The sequence below is a fragment of the Bos mutus genome, chromosome 5 (genome assembly GCF_027580195.1).
Source record: "Bos mutus isolate GX-2022 chromosome 5, NWIPB_WYAK_1.1, whole genome shotgun sequence".
NCBI lineage: Eukaryota > Metazoa > Chordata > Mammalia > Artiodactyla > Bovidae > Bos > Bos mutus.
Genome location: NC_091621.1, coordinates 71,989,976 through 72,014,029, shown reverse-complemented (window position 1 = coordinate 72,014,029; position 24,054 = coordinate 71,989,976). Strand labels below are relative to the sequence as shown.

The 24,054-nt window shown below is 45.5% G+C and overlaps 1 pseudogene; it reads left to right on the top strand.

Moving 5' to 3' along the window:
- Positions 1–19,600: 19,600 nt before the first annotated feature.
- The window catches only part of LOC102273996 (liprin-alpha-1-like), a 30,066-nt pseudogene continuing 25,612 nt past the window's right edge, over positions 19,601–24,054 (top strand).

Genomic DNA, 24,054 nt, shown 5'->3' with positions numbered 1-24,054 from the left:
TTTTTTTTTTTTTTTGCTGCTGCTGCTAAGTCGCTTCAGTTGTGTCCGACTCTGGGCGACCCCATAGACGGTAGCCCACCAGGCTCCCCCGTCCCTGAGATTCTCCAGGTAAAAACACTGGGTGGGTTGCCATTTCCTTCTCCACTTCTTTTTTTTTACCTAAGTTCAAATCATCCTGACTTTATGATCACAGAAATACTATAAATATCCACAGTTGGTGAACACTGTTATAACAAATACAGATAGAAGGATGAATAGAGAGCTACATAGATAGAGTGACTGTAACAGGAATAGGCTCAATCTGCACATGCTGTTTTTAAAGTATAGTGTTGAATTTAGGGTTACTTCAATTTTTAAAAAAATTTATTTAATCACACCAGGGCTTAGTTGCGGCATGTACAGTCTAGTTTGCTGACCAGGGATCAAACCCAGGCCCCCTGCATTGGGACACAGGCTTGATCCCTGACTCAGGAAGATCCCCTGGAGGAGGAAATGGCAACCCACTCCAGTATCCTTGTCTGGAAAATCCCATGGACAGAGGAGCCTGGCAGGCTACAGTCCATGTGGTCGCAGAGAGTTGGAGACGACTGAGCGACTTAGCACACACTCATGCATTTCCCTAAAGGATCCACGTCCAAATACAGCCGCTCTGGGGGTTAAGACTTCAACATATGAGTTTTGGAGGGGACCCAAACATTCAGTCCATAACATCCCATGTAGTCATATGAAATAGATGACACTTGATATGTTGATACTGATAGTCATTAAATCAATAAAACTTCATTGCACACCTACTGTGCACCAGAATCTCTGCTAGGCTCTGAGATTATAGGTAGAAGGGAAAAAAAAACTGCCTCAGTCTTTAATGAGTTTATAACTTGAAGAGAGACAGAGAAGCTGTTAGAACACAGTGGTCACTGCCAGGAGAGCCTGAGCATTTGTGCTAAGTCACTTGGTCATGTTCAGCTCTTTGAGACCCCTTGGACTGTAGCCCGCCAGGCTCCTCTATCAATGGGATTCTCCAGGCAAGAATACTGGAGTCGGTTGCCATTTCCTTCTCCAGACCCAGGGATCGAACCCATGTCTCTTGGGTCTCCTGAACTGGCAGCGGGGTCTTTTCCACTAGCACCCCTGGTGACTCAGATGGTAAAGATTTCACCTGCAATGCGGGAGACCTGGGTTCTATCCCCAGGTCAGGAACATCTCCTGGAGGAGGGCATAGGTACCAGTATTCTCGCCTGGGATTTCCATGGACAGAGGAGCCTGGCGGGCTGCAGTCCATGGGGTTGCAAAAGAGTCAGGACATGACTGAGCGACTAACACTTTCACTTTCTGTTCAGTGCCTCCTGGGAAGCCCCAGAGCGCCTAGATAGGATGAATAAACCACTCCCTGGGGGCAGCAGAAGTGATGTGCAAGCAGAAACGGAGGATGAGGAGTATTGGAGAGTAAACACGGGATGGGACCGACAAGGGGGAGCATTCAGGATTGAGGAAGATGATACACAGAACTAGGGTGACCAGGATCCTGGTTTGCCCAGAGCTGTCCTGGTTTTAGCACTAAAAATCCCACATCTGGGAAAGCTCGGGGTTGCTGAGCCTTATATGCTGCTGCTGCTGCTAAGTCGCTTCATTCGTGTCCAACTCTATGTGACCCCATAGAAGGCAGCCCACTCAAATGAACTTGAAATGAAAAAGGAGACGTTTCAACAGACAACACAGAAAGAGAAAGGATCATAAGAGACAACTAGAAACAACTGCATGACAATAAAATGGATAACCTGGAACAAAAGGACAAATTCTTAGAAAAGTACAATCTTCTAAGGCTGAACCAGGAAGAAATAGAAAATATGAATAAGTCAAGCACCAACACCAGTCACAAGCTCTAACTATGAACAGATCAATCACAAGCACTACTAACTGGGATCAAAAGTCTCCAACAAAGAAATGCCCGGGACTTCACAGATGAATGCTTTCAAATGGTAGAGATGTGATAATACCTATGCTGGTCAAACTGTTCCAGAAAAATGTGGAGGGAGGAGCATTCCCAACTCATTCTGCGAGGCCACCATCACCATGAACCAAAAGGAAACAGAAATGCCACACAGAAAAGAAAATTACAGGCTAACATCACTGATGAACATCAACGCAAAAATCCTGGGGAAAATTGTAGCAAAAACCAAACAAAAACACATGAAAAGGATCATACACCAAGTTGAAGTGGGGTTTATCCCAGGGATTCAAAGATTCTTCGCTATCTGCAAATCAATCAATGTGATACACTATATTAACAAACTGAAAGATAAAAAGCATATGATAATCTTGATCAATGCAGAGAAAGGTTTTGACAAAACTAAATACCAGTTTAAAAAGCACTCCATAAATGGGCATGGAAGATACCTACCTCAACATAAGAAAGGTCATATAGGAAAATCTCTCAGCAAACATTATTCTCAATGGTGTCAAAATGTAAGCATTTCCTCTAAGATCAGCATCAAGATCATGGGGCCCACTCTATTCCTATTAATCAATATAGTTTTTTTTTTTTTAAAAGTCATAGACACAGCAATCAGAGAAGAAAACGAGAAAGAACGCATATTGGAAAAGAAGAAGTCCATCTGTCATTGATTGCAGATGACCTGTTTCTATTCATAGAAGACCCTATAGATAGAACCAGAAAATTACTAGAGCTAATCAATGAATTTAGTAAAGCCCAGGATACAAAATTAATACACAGAAATCCTTTGCAGACTTACAGCACAACAAGAAAAAAAATCAAGAGAAACTAAGAAAAAGTGCCATTCCCCACTGCAACAAGAAGAACAGCATAGCTAGGAATGCTGCTGCTGCTGAGTCACGTCAGTCACGTCCGACTCTGTGCGACCCCATAGATGGGAGCCCACCAGGCTCCCCCATCCCCGGGATTCTCCAGGCAAGAACACTGGAGTGGGTTGCTATTTCCTTCTCCAATGCATGAAAGTGAAATGTGAAAGTGAAGTCGCTCAGTCGTGTCCGACTCTTTGGGACCTCATGGACTGTAGCCTATCAGGCTCCTTGTACATGGGATTTTCCAGGCAAGAGTACTGGAGTGGGTTTCCATTTTTTCTCCAATAGCTAGCTAGGAATAAAGTTATCTAAACAGACAAAACACATGTATGCAGAAAGACAGGCTGTATGATGATGAAAGATAGCCAAGTTGAAATAAACAGATAGAAAGATATGCCTTGTTCTTGACTTGAAAGAAATCAATGTTGTGAAAATGTCTATACTACCCAAAGCAATCTGAAGATTCAATTCCTCCCTATCAAACAACCAATGACATTTTTAAAAAGAACTAGGACTAATAATTTTACAATTTATATGGGGGGAAAAAAATTTATATGGGGGGAAAAAAGACCCAGAAGGGCCAAAGCAATCTTGGAAAGAAAGGTGGAACTGGACGAATCAACCTTCTGACTTCAGACTATACTACCAAGACACTATGGTACAGACACAAAAGCAGAAACAGAGAGCAAAGGAACAAGACAAGACACAAAGCTGAGAGATGAACCCACACTCCTATAGGCATCTTTTTCTTTGACAAGGGAGGCAAGAAGCTACAATGGAGAAAGGACAGAAAAGAGAGCCTCTTCAGTAAGTGGTGCTGGGAAACTGGACAACTACATGTAAACGAATGAAATTAGAACACTTCTTCATACTTACACAAAAAAATAATTCACAATGGATTAAAGACCAAAAGTAAGGCCAGAAACTATAAAATTCTTAGAGGAAAACACAGGCAGAACACTCTTTGCCATTTATCACAGCAAGACCTCCGAGAATGACTGAAATAAAAATAAAAATAAATGGCATCTAGAGAAACTTCAAAGTATATAAGCAAAAAAACTATAAACAAGATGAAAAGACAACCCTCAGAATAGGAGAAAGCAATTGTAAATGAAGCAATTGACAAAGGATTATCTACAAAGTACACAAGTAGATCATCGAGCCTAATATCAGATAAAAAGCAACCAACTGAAAAGTGACCAGAAGACATGAACAAATTTATCCAAAGACGACATTAAGAAGGCCACCAAACACATGCAAAGATGCTCCACATCACTCATTATTAATGAAATGCTAATCAAAACTACGTGAGGTATCACCTCACACCAGTCAGAATGGCCATCATCAACAATTCTACAAATATAAATGCTGGACAGGACATGGAAGAAAGGGAACCCTCTTGCACTGTTGGTAGACATGTAAATGGATACAGCCACTATGGAGAAGGAATGTAGGTTTCTTTAAAAAGTAGGAATAAAGCTACCATATGATGCAACAATCCCCTACTGGCCATATACCCGGAGAAAACCATACCTCTAAAAAGACACATATACCCCAATGTCCACTGCAGCACTATTTAAAATAGCCAGGGCATGGAAGCAACCTAATGTCTATCAAGAGAACAATGTATAAAGAAGTCGTGGAACATATACACAATGGAATATTACTCAACCACGAAAAGGAACAATACGAGTCAGTTTAACTGAGGTAGATGAACCTAGAAACTGTGATACAGAGTGAAGTAAGTCAGAAAGAGAAAAATAAATATAGTAAATGAACGCATACACATGGAATCTTGTAAAATGGTACTGGTGAATATTTGAAGAGCAGAAACAGATACACAGATGTAGAGGAAGGACTTGTGAACTCAGCTGGAGAAGGAGAGGGTGGGATGAATTGAGAGAGTAGCACTGAAACATCACCTACTACCATATGTAAAATAGCTAGCTAGTGGGAAGTTGCTATATAACATGGGGAGCCCAGCACTGTCCTCTGTGATGACCTAGAGGGTGGGATGGCGGGAAGTGGGAGGCAGGCTCACCAAAGAGTGGATAATATACTTATGGCCTATTCATGTTGTTGTATGAGGAAAACAAACCAAACAATGTAAAGCAGTTATCCTTCAATTAAAAATTAATAAATACAATCTAAAAACTATCATTCAACACATTTGTACTGTCATCTAAAGCTATATGGGATCATCTTCTATTCCTAGCTATTTTTTTTTTCTATAAGTGCTTATAAATGTCATTAAAGGTTTTGAAAATATGATTTTAAAATATGATTTTAATAGCTACACAGTATTGCTTAATATCTCACACATACATAATAACATTTCAGTCTCAACATAGAAACATAATACCAAAAAAGGTTTGCATTTTAAACTAAAGCTTGCATTTTAATTCAGTTCAGTGAGAATTCCTCTGAAGATCTAAAATTCTTATGAAAAGTACATTATGTCGAGTCCTTCTTGCTTTCATCTGTTATGCCATATTCTCATTTACTTCTAAGGACTCTTGGACTTTTGACATTTTTGCCTTAGGCTGTAATTTTTGACTGAGATAAAATCTTAAATTTAGATATTAAGAATGTCAAGAAGCACTCTTGTAAGTGTGAGTCACTCAGTCATGTCCAGTTATTCGTGACCCATGGACTGTAGCCCACCAGGTCCTCTGTCCACAGAATTTTCCAGGCAAGAATATTGGAGTGTGTAGCCATTCCTTTCTCAAGGGGCTCTTCCTGACCCAGGGGTCAAACCCTGGTCTCCCGCATTGCAGGCAGATTCTTTACCATATGAACCACCAGAGAACCCTAACCCTGGTGTACACGGATGTAAAAATCCTCAAAAGAATATTAGCAAACCAAATTGAAGACACATTAAAAAGAATCATACACTATGATCAAATGGAATTTATTCTGTGCCTGCAAGCATGATTTATTATTTGCACATCAATCACTGTGATACACAATATGAGCAAAATTAAGAATGAAATCATGTGATCATCTCAATAATTGCAGAAAAAGCTTTCAACAAAGTGTAACATCAATTTTGGTACAATCTCTCAATACAGTGGTTAAACATGGAACATCCTAAAGGGTATATAAGACAAGCCCACAGCTAACATCCAAGTCAGTGGTAAAGAGGTGAAAGATTTTCCTAAAAGATCAGGAATAGTACAAGGATGCCCACTCTCCCCAATCTTGTTCAACATAGTAGTGGAAGTGTCCTACCCAGAATAACTAGGCAAGAAAAGGAAATAAAAGCATCCCCATTGGAACAAATGAAGTTACACTGCCATTATTCGATTATGACAGGATTTATATGAAACCATAAAAACTCCACCAAGTAACAAGTATTAAAACTAATAAACTCAGCAATGTAGCAGGAAAATGAGCCATCAGAGAGAGAACAGAACAGTACCATATACAAATGCATCAAACAACAACAACAACAACAACAACCATGAAATAAAATTTACCGATGAGCAGAAACACCTGTACAGTCACAGGCTCCAAGACATAGAGTCTGGATTCAAATCCCACCTTACACTGACCTGCAGAGTGACCCAGGGCAAATCACACAATGATCTGAGGCTCAACATATTCAACTGTAAAATGGACACAAACCCAGTATCTCCTCCCAGGGCTGTGAAACTCCAAGGAAATGCTTATTTAGGCCCGGGCATTGGAGTGTCTCCTGGAGCCTCTCCCTGTATGAAACTCTTCTAGAACTGGGCTCTCCTGATCCTGTGGGTGAGGGTCAAGTGTAGAGCCTGGGAGCCAAATGGGACTAGACAATGACAAGGACAAAAAAAATACTAGTTCTGTGTCAGGGAGGGAAGCCACCTCCTTTCCAGATCTCAGAGTGGGGCCTGCACCGAAGGCCCGGGGGATGCACAATCAGATGTGAACCCCGACCCCACCCCACCCCCAGCAGGGATGGAGCCTTCCTGGCAAGAACCTTCTCTCTGGTCCGGGCTCCAGTGTGATGTGGGGCTGCTCCCTGAGTTCTCCAGGTCTCCACCAGGCAAAGAGCTCTTGGGACTTGGAGGTCTATTAAACCACAGGTGCCTGAGAGTCAGAATGACACAAGGACTAACAACATTGAAAATTAGCTATATTTAAAAAAATGACAGAAGTACAGACAGGTCAGGGGATGAGAAGCAGGAGGATTGACTACCTCTCAAGCCTTTAGCAGAAATATCTCCACAGCAGCTCAGCAGAGCCCACAGGAGGAAAATATAATGGAAAAGCAGGCTATGGGTATATCTCTACACTGCTGGACCCAGGGACCCATGTCCCAATCCACCAACATCCTTTTGCATATCCAGACAGCAAGAGGGAGAAACACAGACCTTGCCTTAGGAAGTCTCAGCCAGACTTAATATTGAGGTTGCTGAGCATGGTTACGTGGTCACTAGGGTCACTCAGTCCCTCCTCTGTGCTCACATCCTCTGTCCTCACAGAAACATACATGGTTCACTACAGAGAACCCTCTGAGGGTACTTGTGTATACTAGAAACAGGCAATGGTGAAGTGTGAAGAGAAGACACAGAAATGGAAACATGCTTCTGGGGTGCTGTACAAATTTCCAAAGATCTGAAGTTCTTGATACTTGGCATTGTTAAAAGAAGCTTCTTAATGTGTAAACGCAGAAAGGATATTTCCAGGAGAAAGGACAAAGGAATCGTCCCATTGGGACAATTTGGTATCCATGTGGGAAAGTAAGTTGGATCCCTTCCTCAAAAGACAGCACCAAATCAATTAGACACATACTAAAAACCAACAATTGAAGGAAAAGCTTTACAAAATTTCGAACCATTTTTGATGAGGGAATATCTTTTCTTTAAATTGAGGTATTGTTGATTTACAATAATTTGTTTAAGGTTTACAGCAAAGTGATTCAGTGATTCAGCCTCTCAGGTACTTCCTTGGAAAAAATTCATTCCCTTTGGGAGGCCCCTAGGCCATGCCCCTCTACTCAGAACAGCTAAGAATCCTGAATAGGCAAAGCAGCATATGGTGGTGCTCAGTGAGGGTTTTTAGACTGAATCAACTATTCTAACATGATACAAGGAACAAGCCCAGAGTTTAAGAGAGGATCTCCAAACCTACCTTCCAAAAGGAGGTCATGCTCCCTTGAATGTCAGTCGTGAAACAGCGCTTGGGAAGGGAAAAGGTATGTCATGAATATTTGGTCTGCAGAGGAGACAAAGTGGTGTGTAGAGATGATGTGCAGGCATGTCCCAGGACACTGAGCACACGGACAGAGTGACCGGACTCTCAGCCCTGCTCTGGGGGCATTGCACTCTCTCCATCCCTGCCAGAGCGTGAGCAGCTCACACGTGTCTTGGAGAGTATGGTCACATGACCTGGACCTGGCCAATCAGTGTGCTCCATCCCTGGCCACCATGATTGGCACTGACCAATCGGGACCCAGGACCAGGCCTCAAGGGGGATTCAAAGGAAGAGGAGGGCTGGCTCTGCCGGAAGGGGTGGGGCCCTGTGAGGTCAGGCTGCAGCAGTGGGAGGGGGCGTGAGTTCACCTGGGGCAGTTGGTGACCTTCTTGCGCCCGTTAGGGCAGAGCCGCTGGCCTGATAAGGAGGGTGCTGCTGAGCCCAGGGGTTGAGAGCCAGTTCCTGCTGTGGTCCCGGAGCTCCACCTGAGACCGGAGGGAAGCCGTCTGCCCGTGAGTCCTCTCCTGCTTGACTGTCAGCTTGTTTGGACTACGCTGGGTTTTCTGTCCAGCTGGCTACGTGAAGACCCTGGAAATGCACCTGTGTGGGTTTTGGCTGGCTTCAGGGAAGAAATGCTAGATGACACTGGGAGACTCCAGTTTAATCTGGATTCAGGTCATATCTCTTGAAAGTGAAGTGAAAGTCCCTCAGTCGTGTCCACCTCTTGGCAACCCTGTGGGCTATACAGTCCATGGAATTCTCCAGGCCAGAATACTGGAGTGGGTAGCCTTTCCCTTCTCCAGGGGATCTTCCCAGTCCAGGGATTGAACCCAGGTTTCCCGCATTGTGGGCAGATTCTTTACCAGCTGAGCCACAAGAGAAGCCCAAGAATACTGCAGTGGGTAGTCTGTCCCTTCTGTAGCGGATCAGCATTCCCGACCCAGGAATCAAACCGGGGTCTCCTGCATGGCAGGAGAATCCTTTACCAGCTGAGCTGTCAGGGAAGCCCAGTATCTCTTAAGGCCAGCTATTCATTGTAGTATCACCCTAATTAGTCTTCATGGGATTAAGGTAGCAACCTGCTAAGGTAGCAATCGATGTCCTTTTTCTAGAGGACAAAACTGGGGCTCAAAGAAGGGGGTAACACAGCTAGAGCAAGGAAGTGTGTACCTAAACAAAACCCCCAGATCCTGCTGTTAGAACTCAGGGAAGCCATATGGTGTGGCTTGTCCATGTGATGGGGGCTAAGACACCCAGCCCACACCGGATACTGTGGGGACCTAACTTGGTAACTGCCTTCTTGCAGCTCTGAGACTCAAAAAAGCGATTTTCACTGGAGAGAGGAAGGATACGTCCCTCCATCCAACCCACCACATCCTCCAGGTACTCCCACACCCTGCCCCCTTTCTCTTTCTTTGTGAGGGAATAAGCGTCACGCTCATGTGACCACATTGGCTGTCCACTGTTCACGAGCTACCACCTGGAGCTGCTACTGGAGAGGCCAAGTGCCTTTGCCCCCGAGTACCCCTCTTTCCTTTGCACTGTGGGGGCCTTTCTCAACACCTGCACACCAGAGGCCGTTTCTGAGACATGCAGGGACCCTCCTTCAGTTTGCAACAGATTGCATCCATCACTGTCCTTTCAATGCTTCCCTTGACACTCAGCTCCTGAGCTCCTTTGTCTGCATTGTGACCCACCTGGCTGCCACGGAGGGACAGAGCTGACCATGAATCCAAAGCTCAGATCTGACAGGCAGGAATCTGTGTGTAAAGGGCCTGATTAATCATGCTGTAGAGGCTGTAGTGGGCTCCAGGGATCCGTAAGTAGGACTTGGGCCAAAGTGACTCCACAGCTGTTTTAATGCCTGGGGAGGGTCTGGCTATAGTGGGGGTGGGGTGAGTCTCCTGAGGTTCTGAAGGCCCACTGTGTGCAGATTCATGGTGCATAGAGAAGAGAAGGCAGAGTCCTTTCCTGGAGGTGGTCAAAGCTCATGGATGAGCCAGACAGGCAGGCAGGGCACGAAAGCACCTGAGCTGCCATTATGAGTGAATGGTGTGGGGGCAGAGGAAGAGAACCAGGTTTGCTCGCTTATTGGAGCCCAGGGCAGGTTGTCCCCAGACTAAACACTTACTATGGTGATGACCGTCACTGCTGTCTGCAAAGGGTTTACGTTGGTGTGTGTCTTCATCGAGTGGTCAGGCCGTCTCTAAGCTACACTGGCCATGGGCATTGCCTCTCCTTGGAACTTGACATGTTTCGTCTCTTCCCTATGGAACATTCATTTCTAAGAGGGTTTTTGGGCCACAAGGATGTTGGGTTTTTCTCTAGCTTTGTCTCATGAGGAACGCTTTTCCACTTGTTGATCTGGTTTGTTTTCCCAGCTCTCTTTCTTGCCTTATTTTGTCAATTTGTTTCTGCCAGAGGAAGAGCTCAGAATTTGCCTCTGGCTGATATGTGACACTTACAACAGCAACACCTACCTGGATATAATGACCACATTTGCCGAAAGGGCTTTGTTTTGCAGAAGACATCTTGAAAGTACCTACACTGTCCTTTCAGATTCCCAAAGGCTATTTGAAATGAAATAAAAACACGAATTCTCAAGTTTAGTCTTACAATATGTGGGGAGTCAGAAAAATCCCCTGGAGAAGGGAAACACCACCCACTCCAGTATTCTGGCCTAGAGAATTCCATGGAGTGTATACTCCGTGGGGTCACAAAGAATCGGACAAAATCTGATGACTAATCAACAACACCGAAGCTTCACCATTTGTCAGAGATAACAACAGTATTTACACGACTGTGTGCATGTTCAGTGGCTCATACGTGTCAAACTCTTGCAGCCCTGTAGCCCCTAAGATCCTCTCTCTGTGGAATTTTTCAGGCAAGAATACTGAAATGGGTTGCCATTTCCTCCTCCAGGGGATCTTCCCAACCCAGGAATTGAACCCAGGTCTCCTGCATCTCCTACATTGGCTGTCGGGTTCTTTTCTGCTGAACCACCTGGGAAACAAGTCATTACATAACTGGGTTATCCTAAAGTACTTAACTTGGAGTCTGGCACTCGGGAAATTCTCACTGGTGATGTGAATATTCAGTCATATATCATTATTGCTCATATGATAATGAAATGGCCATGCTCATGAAGGAGAAAGAAGAGCCTTTCCAAGTCCAATTAAATCCTTTGCCACACATATCTTTTTAAAAACTTCTGACTTTGAAATGAACATCAAACATAAAGACATTGGTTATGGCCTCCAGAAAAGATTGAGCTGTACCAATAAGTGACGAGGATTCTTCTCCCAGTTCCAAAATGCATGCGTTGTTTCCCGGGCACCAGCGAGCACTTCTCCGGTGGGCTCAGAGAGGCTGAGTCACTCACCAGAGACAACACAGCAGCAGACCAGGACTCCGACCCAGGTCGCTGAAACCACAGCTCCCTCCTGTGCCCATCTGACCTGCCCCTTGAGGGCAGCAGGAAGATCTGGGCTCCCCTGGCCTGAGCCCCCGGGCCTGCCTCCCCTTGTCTGCGCTGGGATGTGTCCATTCCCAACCATGCACTGTGTCCCCCAGCCCTGGGCCGTCATATCAGGCTCCGGGCTCCCTGCAGGTGAGCCCCACGCCCACCAGCACACCTCCGAGCCCTGCCCATCTGGTCTCTGTGCCCGAGTGTCCTGATCCTAACTGTTTTCTTGAGGCAGCCCCAGGACTGAGCCCTGCTTCTTCGAAGCTCCCTTCACCAAGCCCAGTGAGGCTCTGCCCTGTGGCTTCATGACAAGTATGGTGGGCTGAGTAGTGGCTCCGAAAGCCATCCATCCTTCTGCAGCCTCCAGAGGTGGCCTTATTCCGATGAAAGGTCTCGGCAGATGGAAGTAAGTTCCTGACCTCTGCACCAGATCACCCGGGATGCATGTGGACCCTAAATCCAACGACAGATGTCCTTGGAAGAAAAGAGGGGGTGATCTGAGGCACAGAGCCACCCAGGGGAGAAGGTTTGTGCAGATGGACGCACAGGTCGGGGTGATGTGGCCAGAAGCCCAGGGTGGCCTGGCGTCCCCCAAGGACTGGACCAGGCCAGAGGGACCCTCCGCTGGAGCCTCTGGAGGGAGCTCAGCCCTGCCCACACCTTGATCACAGGTTTCTGACTCCAGAACTGGGGGGGGGGGGATGAATTTGTGTTAAAGCTGTCCAGTCTGTGGCCAGTGGCTGCAGCCACCCCTGGACACTGAGAGTGAACTTGCTGGCTCCAAGGTGAGAACAGTGGCAGGACCCACCCCCTACCCCCCAACCCCAACACACAATCTTGTCATGAGGTTAAATGAGTTCATACACACAGATGGCTGAATCAGGGACTGACATTTGGATCTCAGCCCGCTTCACTTCCTCCTCCTCGTCACCATCACCGTCATTGTGAGGGGCCCTCATCCACTCATTCAGTGGACATACAAGGCCCTGATGCGGGCAGTGAGGCCAGCGAGCTGGGAGGCTCCACACAGGGCTCACCCTGCCTGCTGGGGCCGCATGGAGAAGGCTTGTGCAGTGACACGGAGACCCCGGGAGAGGCTGGATCCTCCGGTCGTGGGAGGCATGGGCGCCTCAGCATCAGAGGTGGAGGGTTGATCCGGGTTCATCCTGGGGGGTGCAGCCCTTCACTCAAAGTGGGGGAAGAACCCCATGTGGCACCCAGTGTCCGGTAGCCTCCCCTTGCCATGGCAGGCTGCGGGCAGAGCCATGGATGACAAGGAGTCTGCATCTCACTAGGGGCCGAGGCTGGCACTGAGGGAATCCTCAGTGAGGATTTTTTTTTTAAAAAAACCATCATAAGTGACTTCAGCTCCATTGCTTTTTGCCAAAAACCTACAATGATCCCAAGAGCTTTGTACACTCCAAGGGTGGTGACTTGGACATGGAGCCCAGCACAGACCCAAGTCAGTCCTGCCCTGAGTCCCACGGGCCGGCCACACCATGCCCCTTCCTTGGCCTGGCTTTCTTCTGCCAGGACCCCCAGAATGGTGGAAAGGCAAGTGTGGCCTCAAGCTGAGGGGCCCAGCCTGGGCTCCAAACCCCTGGGGGTCCCCTTGGGACGTCTGGTGGACCTAGTTCCCCCTGCCGTGGGGCAGCTCTCTCTCGGGGACTGTCGTGTTTCTTTGCTTTCTGTTGTGATGGGGCACTCCAGTTATCTCGGGGTGATGGGAAGTCTGTTGGTGTTACATGCTCCTGCCTTAGATGGGGAAACGTTATTGCTGCATTGACACTGCTCACTCGATACTGGGAATCTGTTAAACACAAATGGCAAGGGGAACAGAGCAAAACAGAAAAAGAAAAATAGAGAGTTGCTGGGTTGCTTCAGGTCTCACCTGTGATTAAGAGTGTGTACAGCCTGCATGTGAACCTGGGTTCCCACACCTGCCAGCTACCAGGTGCCAGGCCCTGATTTTAGACCCCCAGCTTCACTAAGGAGTCATTGACAGATACAGTTTGTGTGTATTTCAAGTCTACATTGCGATGACTTGATGCCCATAGATATCATGGAATGATTGCCTTACATACGCATCACCTCACACGGTTAACTCTGTGTGTGTGTGTGTCTTTTATGTTGTTCTTATAATCCGTGAACACAATATAGATAGCTCTCCATTTTTTAAGATCTTCTTTAATTTATCTTAGAAGTTTATAGTTTGCCGTATGTCTTGCACATGTTTGATTAGATATCTTGATATTTTCAGTGCCATTATAAATTCCTAATAGATACAGAATTTACTTTTCTATATTCACTTGGTAAATCCATATATTTCAAATCATTCTAATTGTATTTATTTATGTACACACAATTATGTCTGCAAATCAGTTCTTTTTTCCCCTTTGAAACTGTGATAACCCTTTACTTTTTCTTGCCTTATTGTATGGACTAGGATCTCCAGTCCTGAGTACATTGGTGAACAGAAGTAGTAAGAATAAGTATCCTTGTCTCTTTCACATTATCAGAGGAAAAGCTTTCAGTATTTCACCATCACACATGATATTAGCTTTTTTGTAGATAGTTTAATCAAAATATGTAAATTCTTCTCTGTTAGTTTACTAAGAGTTTTTTCTTAGTTGTGAACTAAAATTATTACATTACATTTTCTTGTTTATTTTCTGCAGATTTTGAAACAGGTAATTTTTCTTTTATGTGATTATTTTTCTTTTATGTGATTTAACTTTAAAAAATTTTTGTGATTCTAAAACGACCCCAACCTGATCTCAATGTATTCTCTTTCAGTTGGACTTTATTTCTTAGTGTTTTATTTAGGGTTATTTCATCTATACTCAGAGTCTGTAATTTTACTTTCTTGTACTTCTTCCTGGTTGGATTTAGTATCAAGGTTATGCTAGTCTTATAAAACAAGGTTGGAGAGTGTTCCTTGTTTACTGCAAGAATTCCTGTGAGATTACTGTTTTCTTCCCTAGAATTTTGGAAGAATTGATTGGCAAAACCAGTTGGTTTTATTGTGGGGAGGCTTTTAATTTCAGATGTAATTTTTTTCATGCAAATAAAATTTTCTGATTTTGTATGTCTTCTTGGGTCTATTTCAGTAAAGCATTTCCCTCCTGCTAGAAAGTTATTGAGGCGAGCAGACTCTCCAGTTAGTAAGTGAACTGTGGTTCATAGTATCTTTCTTATCTGCAAGATGTGTTGTCTCCCCTTTTAAAAACCCCTGATGCTGGTGATTTGAGCTTTGTCTCTTTGTCTTAATAAGTCTCTCTAGGGGTTTATCAGTTCTTTCAAAGAGCAAACTTTTGGCTTTGTTTTTAAAAAACTTCATATTTGCTTTCTGTTTGCTTGTTTTCTGCTCCTTTTTTTTTTTTTTTCCCCCCATCTACCTTGTGTTTCGTTTGCTATGTTTTTTTCCTGGTTTCTTGGGAGAGAGGCTTAATTGATTTTTAGCCTTCCTTTTTTTCCAGTGTATGTGTTTAAGACTTTAAGTTACCCTCTAAACACAGTCGCTGTGTCCCACAGGTTTGAATAAGCCAGATTTTCATTATCTTTTATGGAAAAGTATTTTCTAATTTTCATTGTGTTTTTTAAAATTATTATTCATGAAATTCTTCAAGCAGTGTGTCATTTAACTTCGCAATGTTTGGGGAGCTTTTTCCAGTGACCCTTTTTTGATTTCTAGCTTAATTCCATGAAGAGCCCCATTGTAGGCTTTTGGGGTTACTGTTATAAATCCCGTAGACTAGCTGATAAACAACAGAAAGTTGTTTCTTGTAGTCTTGAGGCTGGGGAGTCCCAAGATCACCAGCAGGTGCCACATCTGGTGAGGCCTGTTTCCTGGTTCCTAGACTGCCTCCTGCTTCTCCCTGTCCTCACAGCACAGGAGCCCATTCCCTCCTGGCCTGACCCTTCGCAGGGTGCCTGCCTCCTCGGATCATCACCACGTGCTGGGTGAAGTTTGAGGGCCCATAAACTGTCAGCCCATTGCAATCCCTAAGTATCCTCTGCATTATTTCAGTCCTTTGAAATAATTCAAGCTTTCCTAATGGCTCAATACATATTCTTTCTGTTATATGTTCCTTGGGCTCTTGAATATGTATCAGTGGGAATGCAGTGTTCCATGTGTATCAGTCAGATCAGGCTTGTCACTCATGTAATTCAGATTCCGGTAGCCACGTTGAATAAAAGCAGAAGTAGGTGAAATTACCTGTAATATATTTTATTTTAACACACCCCAAATATTATCATTTCAGTGTGTAATCAACATGATAAAACCTAATGAAATAGTTCACGTTCTTTTTTTCATGCTAAGTCTTTAAAATCCAGTGTGAGTTTCATGCTTGCAGCGCATCTGATTGTAGAGCCAGCCGCATTTCAGGTACTTCATGGCTGCAGGTGACTACATACCAGGGCCCAGTTCCACGAGAGATGTGTCTTTAACGTCTCCCACTGGGATTATGAACTTGGCTGTTACTCCTTTTCTATTTCTATTGGTTTTTATGTATTGATATTTTGAAGTTATGTCATTAGGTACATTCAAGTTTAGAATCCTCATCTTCTTGCTAGATTGAACTTGTATCAGTATGAGATGCTCCTTTTTATTGCTAGAAATGCTTCTTTTTTAGAGACTATCTGACAGTGATATTGCCACATCGGTTTTCTGTCCTTGTTGGCCTGGGTATCTTTTAGGTTCACCTGTCTAAAAGATATTCCATCTTAACATGTAGCTCTGTGAATAGTGTACAGTTTTCATTGGAATCAGTTTGACACTTTATCTTTTAATGAGAGTGTTTGCTCTGTTTATAATGTTGATATTCAGTGTGTAGACACCATGTTGCTGTGTGTTTTCTGTTTGTCCCACCTAGTCTGTGTTCTTTGCTCTTGCCTTCTTTTAGAAGTTTGAAGTGTTTCTCTAGTTCTGTGCTCCTCTGTCAGGTTGTTGGGTGCACATTCAGAGACACAGCGTGTGTTTTACATTCAAGTCTAACTTAGTACTTTTACTGCCTCCCTGACACGACTGTTTCCTCCTTGTCACTGTTACACTTTAAACTGTTAGATGTATATTTGGCGTTAACATCATTGTTTTGTAAAGTTAGTATTTACCCTCACAGTTACCTCATTGTTGGTCTCTACTTGTTTTTTATATTTCCATCAGAGACTACTTTTCTTTTTCCCAAAGCACTGCCTGAATATTCTTTTAGTGCATGTGTGTGGGTGATGAGTTGTCTCATTTCCACTTGCCCTAAAAGTCTTTATTTTGCTTTCATTTTCGAAGAGTGTTTTTCTTGGGTATAGAATTCCAGGTTGGTGGTTATTTGTTTTTCAGCATTTTACAGATGCCAGTCCATTATTTTCTGACTTCCTTGTTCTTGAAAAGTCAGCTCTCAGTGTTGCTGTGCCATTAAAAGCCACACCATTTTTCCTCTGAGTGCTTGAACATGTTCTTCTAGCCTTAGGCACCCACAGAGCTGCTGAAACCAATGGGTGGTTATCATTTTTGAGTCAGTGGTCTGATTCTTGAACCAACTCTTACCACTGTCCCTGTCAGCCAGTTCAGTCGCTCAGTATCTGCCCCGTTGCAACCCCATGGACTGCAGCACACGAGGCTTCCCTGTCCATCACCAACTCCGGAGCTTGCTCAGACTCATGACCATCAAGTTGGTGATGCCATCCAACCATCTCATCCTCTGTTGTCCCCTTCTCCTCCTGCCCTCAGTCTTCCCCAGCATCAGGTTCTTTTCCAATGAGTCAGTTCTTTGCATCAGGTGGCCAAAATATTGGAGCTTCGGCATCAGTCTTTGCAGTGAATATTCAGGTCTGATTTGCTTTAGGATTGGCTTGTTGGATCTCCTGGCAGTCCAAGGGGCTCTCAAGAGTCTTCTCCAACTCCCCAGTTCAGAAGCATCGATTCTTTGGCATTCAGCCTTCTTCATGGGGCAACTCTTACATCCATACATGACTACTGGAAAAATCATAGCTTTGACTCAGTGAACCTTTGTCGGCAAAGTAATGTCTCTGCTTTTTAATATGCTGTCTAGGTTTGTCATAGGTTTCCTTCCAAGAAGCAAGCATCTTTTAATTTCACCATCTGCAGTAATTTTGGAGCCCAAGAAAATAAAGTCTGTCACTGTTTCCATTGTTTCTCCATTTATTTGCCATGAAGTGATGGGGCCGGATGCCATGATCTTCATTTTTTGAATGTTGAGTTTTATGCCAGCTTTTTCACTCTCCCCTTTCACTTTCATCAAGAGGCTCTCTAGTTTCAACCCCTGGAGGCATTTCTTATTCCCCTTTCTGTCTTTTCTCCACCATGAGGGTCCCCATTTATACTTTTTAACAACATAGTTTAACAACAGACTCCTTCAATATATTCTATCCTTTTTTTCTCTCTCTTATATATATTTTTTACTCGACCAGTCCTTCAGTTCACTGATCCTCTCTTCAACTACGTCCAATTTGGTGTTAAGCCCAGAGACTGAGTTCTTAAATTCAGTCACTGTTATTGTAAAGTTCGAGAGTCGGTTTTGATTCTCAGAAATTTTTCCTTTTGTCAAGTATATTTTTGAACAGGTGACATTTGCATCTGATACCTCTAGCACACTTCTGATATGCTGATATACATCTGATACCTCTGGATCTGGTTCAGCTCTTTTTCTCTTGGTCTTGTTTGTTGTTACACCCTTTTTTGCTTCTTTGGTTGCATGTTGGACATTATGTTTGGAAAACCCTAGAGGTTCTGAGTGATGCTGCCTTCTCCAGAGTTTCCTCTGACACACACGTCCAGTGGGGACAGAGCTGTCTGTTCACTTAGGGCCTGAGGGACTTGAGGCTGGGGAGGGGGCAGTGTCCTTGTAAGCTCAGTCTCAGCAGCCTTATTCTTAAAGTTGAGCACAGTGATTTTACAGTCTTTTTGAAAGCAACAGTTGAGGTTTTAAAAACACATCTCAGAGAACTCCAGTAGATAAAGCCAAAAAAAGAGAACGTGTTCAGGGTGAACTGTGGGCAGGACCCCAAACTGTACTCTGTCTCTCCCAGAGTCTGTAATTGCTGAGATGGGTGGATATAGGACCCCAAACACCCTGGGGACCGAGGTCCTCAAGTGACAGCAGAGGTCCAGGCTGAGCCAGGAGCAGTGTGGCCTGTGCCCTGGCGAGTGGAGAGCCACAAGGGTGGGAGTGGGGCCAGGAGAGGGGTGGGAGACTCGGGGGCGGAGGGTGGGGCAGCACCTGGTGGGGTCTGGGAGGCACTGGCTGTCGCAGCTCGAGGCAGGGACACCCCTGAACCTCCACCTTGCAGCCCCCACAGGGCAGAGTCGTCTGACAGCCCAGGGTTGAAGTTAAGAGGGCGAGTTCACAGCAGGTTGAATGAACCCTGTACCCACTGTGGGTTCATTTTAAGTGCCTGGAGCGAGGTTGGTCAAGCCCTTGCTGAGCTTGAGTGAGGGAGTCAGTCAGGGAGGACCGAGCTCAGGGTGAGAGTGAGGGGCAGCTAGCGTGGTGAGTCCTCCTCAGCTGGGTGGGTTCTGGGGATGCCCTTGAGTTCAGGGGTGCCCTTTCAGTAGCCTCACTGGAGGCTTGTTTGGGGCTTAGGGGGCAGAAGCCCACTTAGAAGATGTGCTCATTCCCAGGGTGGTGGTTTCTGAAGCAGTTTATACTGGTTGGTTCAACTGTGACCCAGTACCTTGCAGGGTCATGTTTGACAGGGGGCCTGAGCTGTGGGCACAGCCTTCCTTCTCCCACACCCCACACTCACCTGTCATCTTTTTGGCAGCCCCTCCCCTCTCTGCACCCTTGACGGTGGGCCTGAGCCCAGCCCCCCTGTTACCACGGAGCCCCTTGTGACTGAGTGGGTTCTGGTTCTGGGCTCCTGGGAGACGTGCTGGAGGCAGAGCCTTTGTGCCATTTCTCCTTGAGACAGCGGTGCTGGTGGTCATAGTGTGAGAGCAGTGGTCATAGTGTGAGAGCAGTGTGTGTGAGAGTGGTGTCTGAGAGCGGTGGATGTGAGAGTGGGGTGTGAGAGTGATGGTCGTAGTGTGAGATTGGTGTTGATAGCTCGGGAGCCAAGGTATCCTGCCATGAAACAACGGTTGCCCCCGAGTGGGGGCTGCCCCCATCCGTGAGGATGGGTCGCAGAAGGGCCCGCCTGTGGGCATTATTCCAGTGCTGCAACCCCAAGGCAAAGGCCAAAACGAGGAAAGACGTGGCCTTGGCCCAAGTCCTGGAAGCAGAGTGGCCTGAGGTGAGAGCAGCCGGGGGGCTGGGCCCATCGGATTGGCCCTCACCTGGCAAAGCGTTGGGGTTGTGTTTCATTTTGTTAGCATGGTTGTGGGCCCTGCCGGCCAGGGTGATTTGGCCTTAGTGGGCAGGATCGACCCCAGCAGGTTTACCTTGTAAGAGGTTGTGCAGGTGCTGTGTGGAGGATGGGCAGGGGCCCCATAAGAAGGGAAACACTGGCTGGAGGAGTCACTGGGGCACGTGGACTGAGCTATAGAGTCAGTCCTTGAAGCAGAAAGGCTAAGCCCCTTAACGTCTCCCTTCTTCCAAAGAAAGGATATACTGGCTGGAGGAATCTCTGGGGCATGAGGATCGAGCTAGAGAGTCAGTCCTTGAAGTAGAAAGGTTAAGCCCATTAATGTCTCCTATCTTACAAAGCACAGACCAGTGTGTCCAGTACTAGTGGTACCTAGTGCTTACGTGTATCACATACACCCTCATAGCTTTACATGTCTACCACATGCCTCTTACAAGTGCTGGGCACTGTTCTGGGTGCTGAACACTCAGTATGTAGTAGGGGATATGTAGCCCAGGATCTTTTTATTTCTGCAAAGAAGAATAGAAGAATGAAAGACTCTGTGTGGTTCAGTTTGAGCAAGTTCACCATGTGGATGGCCCTGTGTGCACACAAATTGTGGTAAAATACATACAACATAAATTTAACATTTTAACCAGTTGATTGAATGACTGGGTGACTTCAGTGGAGTCAGGCTAACAGATGGCCTTGGGGTGTAATCCACCTTTTTCCCAGAGGAGCACTCCAAAGCCTAGTGGCCTTGTAGACCTTTCCTTTTTTTCTTCACTCTCCCCAGTGGTTCTAGCTCACTTGTCTGTGTGTCGTTTAAGAATCTCTTTATCCACTTTGTTGTTAGGTTTATGTTTTGGAAAGTTTCTCAGATGTCCTTGGGTCTTGAGAAGGCAGGCTTGGATTCTGGGTTCTCCCCTGCCGCATGCCTGCCAGGTCAAGGTGGAGGCTGAAGGCCGGTCTGAGTTGTGGTGGTCTGTGTGGTCTTGGGGTCAGTGGACCCCCTCTTCTCTGGAGGGGCAAGGAGATACTTTGTGTAGAGTATCTGGAGAGACTTGACAAGGTCAGTCTTCACAGTCTCGCTCTCTTTTTAATTTATGTTTGCATTTAGCTTCTCATTTAACTGTTTTCTAGGAGTTTCTAACTCCTACTGAAGAACTAAAAATATGCAGGGAGCAGCTTCTTAGAAGAAATTGCTGAGCTGAAAGCAGAAAGAAACAACACCAGGGTCAGTAAGGGGATTCTCACATGTTGACATTTGCCCCACGGGGGTCACCACTGGCCTCCGTGTTGCTGTCTTTAAATTTCGTCTGATTTTCAAGTCATTTTTCACATCTTCCCACTGAGCAAACCAGGGTGGATCAGCTCGTGGTTCTTATGAGTGTGAAGTCACTCAGTCGTGTCCTACTCTTTGCAACCCCGTGGACTGTAACCCGCCAGGCTCCTCTGTCCATGGGATTCTCCAGGCAAGAATACTGGAGTGGGTTGCCATTTCCTTCTCCAGGGGATCTTCCCAACCCAGGGATCAAACCCGAGTCTCCTGCATTACAGGCAGACGCTTTATCCTCTGAGCCACCAGGGAAGTCCTCATAACTCACTTCAAATTTATGATGAGAGCTAATGTAATTTTAGTACATTTAAGGGGGGAGTTCTCTTAACTTACATTTTTGTCCATGCTACACTTTGTATGGGATCTTAGTTCCCCAATCAGGGATTAAAACCCATGACCCCTGCAGAAGTGTGGAGTCTTAACTACTGGGCCACTGGGGAAGTCCACTCTAACTTTAGACTAAACTGGTGGGATTCCGATGTGCCTTAGCGTGTTTCCGGCTATAGCGTGAGGCTGAGAGGAGTTACTGGCCCTGAATTCGAGCATGAGGTTGAAGGTGCTCCTTTGGCCCTGCCCTGCAGCTTCTGCTGGAGTACTGGAGTGCCTGGTTTCCCGGTACATGCCGTCTCTCCAGATGACGGTGGGCAAGCAGCAGGCTCAGTCCCCAGCCGGCATGACCAGCAAGATGGAGGTGCTCAGGGTGCTGAAATTGCTGTTTGAGTGCCACAAGGCCCTGAACGAGAAGGTACCAGCCACCAGGCCGTCCTGGATTTGTACACTTGCTGCCTTGTTAGGTGGATAATGCATGTATTTATGTAACTAGTTGATTTTGAGCTTCTTGAATTCCTGTATATACATTTTTCTGTAAGAAGTCAGTTTTATATGGTTAAAAATTGTTGCCTGCATACATGCTCAGTCATGTCCGAATCTTTGCGACCCTGTGGACTGTAGCCCACCACGCTCCTCTCTTCATGGGGCTTCCCAGGCAAGAATACTGGAGTGGGCGGCCATCTTCTACTCCAGGGGATCTTCCCAACCCAGGGGTCGAACCTGCCCTCTTGCATTGGCAGGCGGATTCTTTACCACTGAGCCACCTGGGAGGCCCCCAGTTAAAAAGTATTAGTTAGCATAAATGTCTCAAGATTTATTATATTCTCTATATCAATTTGCAGTTAAAAACTGGGTAATAGAATTAATTTAGGATAATATTTTGTTCTCTCAAACTTAGAATTTAAAGCTGTTAACAAGCAGATTTTCTTGAAGTTAAGATCAATGAGAGACATTAAAGGTATTCTGTGACAGTATCCATGTATTAGGGTGAGTATACAGTAAGAAGTGTACTAACGTATATACACACATCAACACACAATGACTCAGCCCCTTTTATTTGAGTTGAGAACGCGATTACGAGTAGCACTTGAAAGGTGTAGTTTGTTAGAAGAAGAATTAGGTGCCACACATAAAAAGGTAAGTTTGATCAGTCATCGTGTAATTTCAGTTAAGGGTTTGTCATTTGTATCCTTTCACTTAAAAAAAGAATGAAGACTGTAGTGGTGGGCATCAGATGTTATTTGTCTTTCTGATTGAGGCCCCGCCCACCTGGGTTATTTTAATGACTAGTAAACTAGACTTGTGGCTCAGAGCTGCAGAATCTCTTAAGTACCCCTTTGTCCAGTAGAAGACAAATTCGGACTCTAATCACCTGGTTATATTCGAGATGGATAGCATCACCATGTATTTTCTTTTTATGTTGTGTTTTCAGTTTTGAGTTGAGTTTTTCCAGGTGGAGTTTTGCTGTCTTTAGTTATTTCTTTACTCTGATTCAATTTTTTGGTTTTAGCAGATGATTCTTAAAGAGGAGAATAACCAGGAAAAGATACTAACGGACAGGGTGCTTGATGTAAATCACAAGCAAGAAAACATGCCAAGCTCCAGTGGAAAGGCAAGTCCTTGGTCTCGCTCTCTGTCTAGTTCTTGTCTTACCATCCAGTCTGTGCAGGGCTGTTGGGACCTCTCACCAATGCACCATGTAGGTCTGAGTGGCCATGAGGGTCCTGTGAGCTCCCAGTTTGACCTCACTGATTGCCTGGAAGTGCTGTATTCCCTCCCTCCCAAAACTAGGCTGTCTAAGGCTTCGTTTCCCCCTTAGAGACCCTCCGACGACTCTCTAAGCCACGAGGAAGACCTGGCTAATGTGATTGAGCTTTAGGAAGTCATAGACAAGCAGTTGCAGGAGCAGAGCCAGATGAAGGAGCGCCTGGCGGCCCTCTCTGCCCACGTGACAGAGCTGGAGGAGGACGTGGACATGGCCAGGAAGGACCTCCTCAAGTCCAAGGAAGTGAACACGAAACTGCAGTGGGATGTCTGCAAAGTGAGTGACGGCAGCCGTGTCTGTTGTCCTGAGGTGGAATGTGGGTCCCTTGTTCTCCCGGTGATCTCAGCCTTGGGATGGCTGTGTGAGCAAGAGCAGAGCTCTGGCGAGACCGCAACTGGCTGCCTCCCTGCCTCTGCATCGAGGTCTCTGGGGTAGAAGAGGCCTGGTCCAGGCGGTCTGTTGGCAGTGGACCAACATGAGGGCAGCCCTGGTGCTGTGCTGCACCCTGGGTGTGGACTCCTCATTTCCACAAGTTCTAGGGGGCCCAGTGTGTTCCTTTCTTTAAAATTCATTCATTCATTTATTGGCATATAGTTGCTTTACACTGCTGTGTCAACTTCTGCTGTACAGCAAAGTAGATCAGTCATATCTATCTATCTATCTATTTATCTATCTATCTATCTCCCTGTCTTTTAGATTTCCTGCCCATTTACTTCACCACAGAGCACTAAGTAAATTTCCCTGTACTGTACACTAGGTCCTTACTCGTTGACTTTATGTGTAGTATCAGTACTGTATATATGTCAACCCCAGTCTCCCGGTTCATCCCCGCCCTCCACCTGCCTGTTGAAT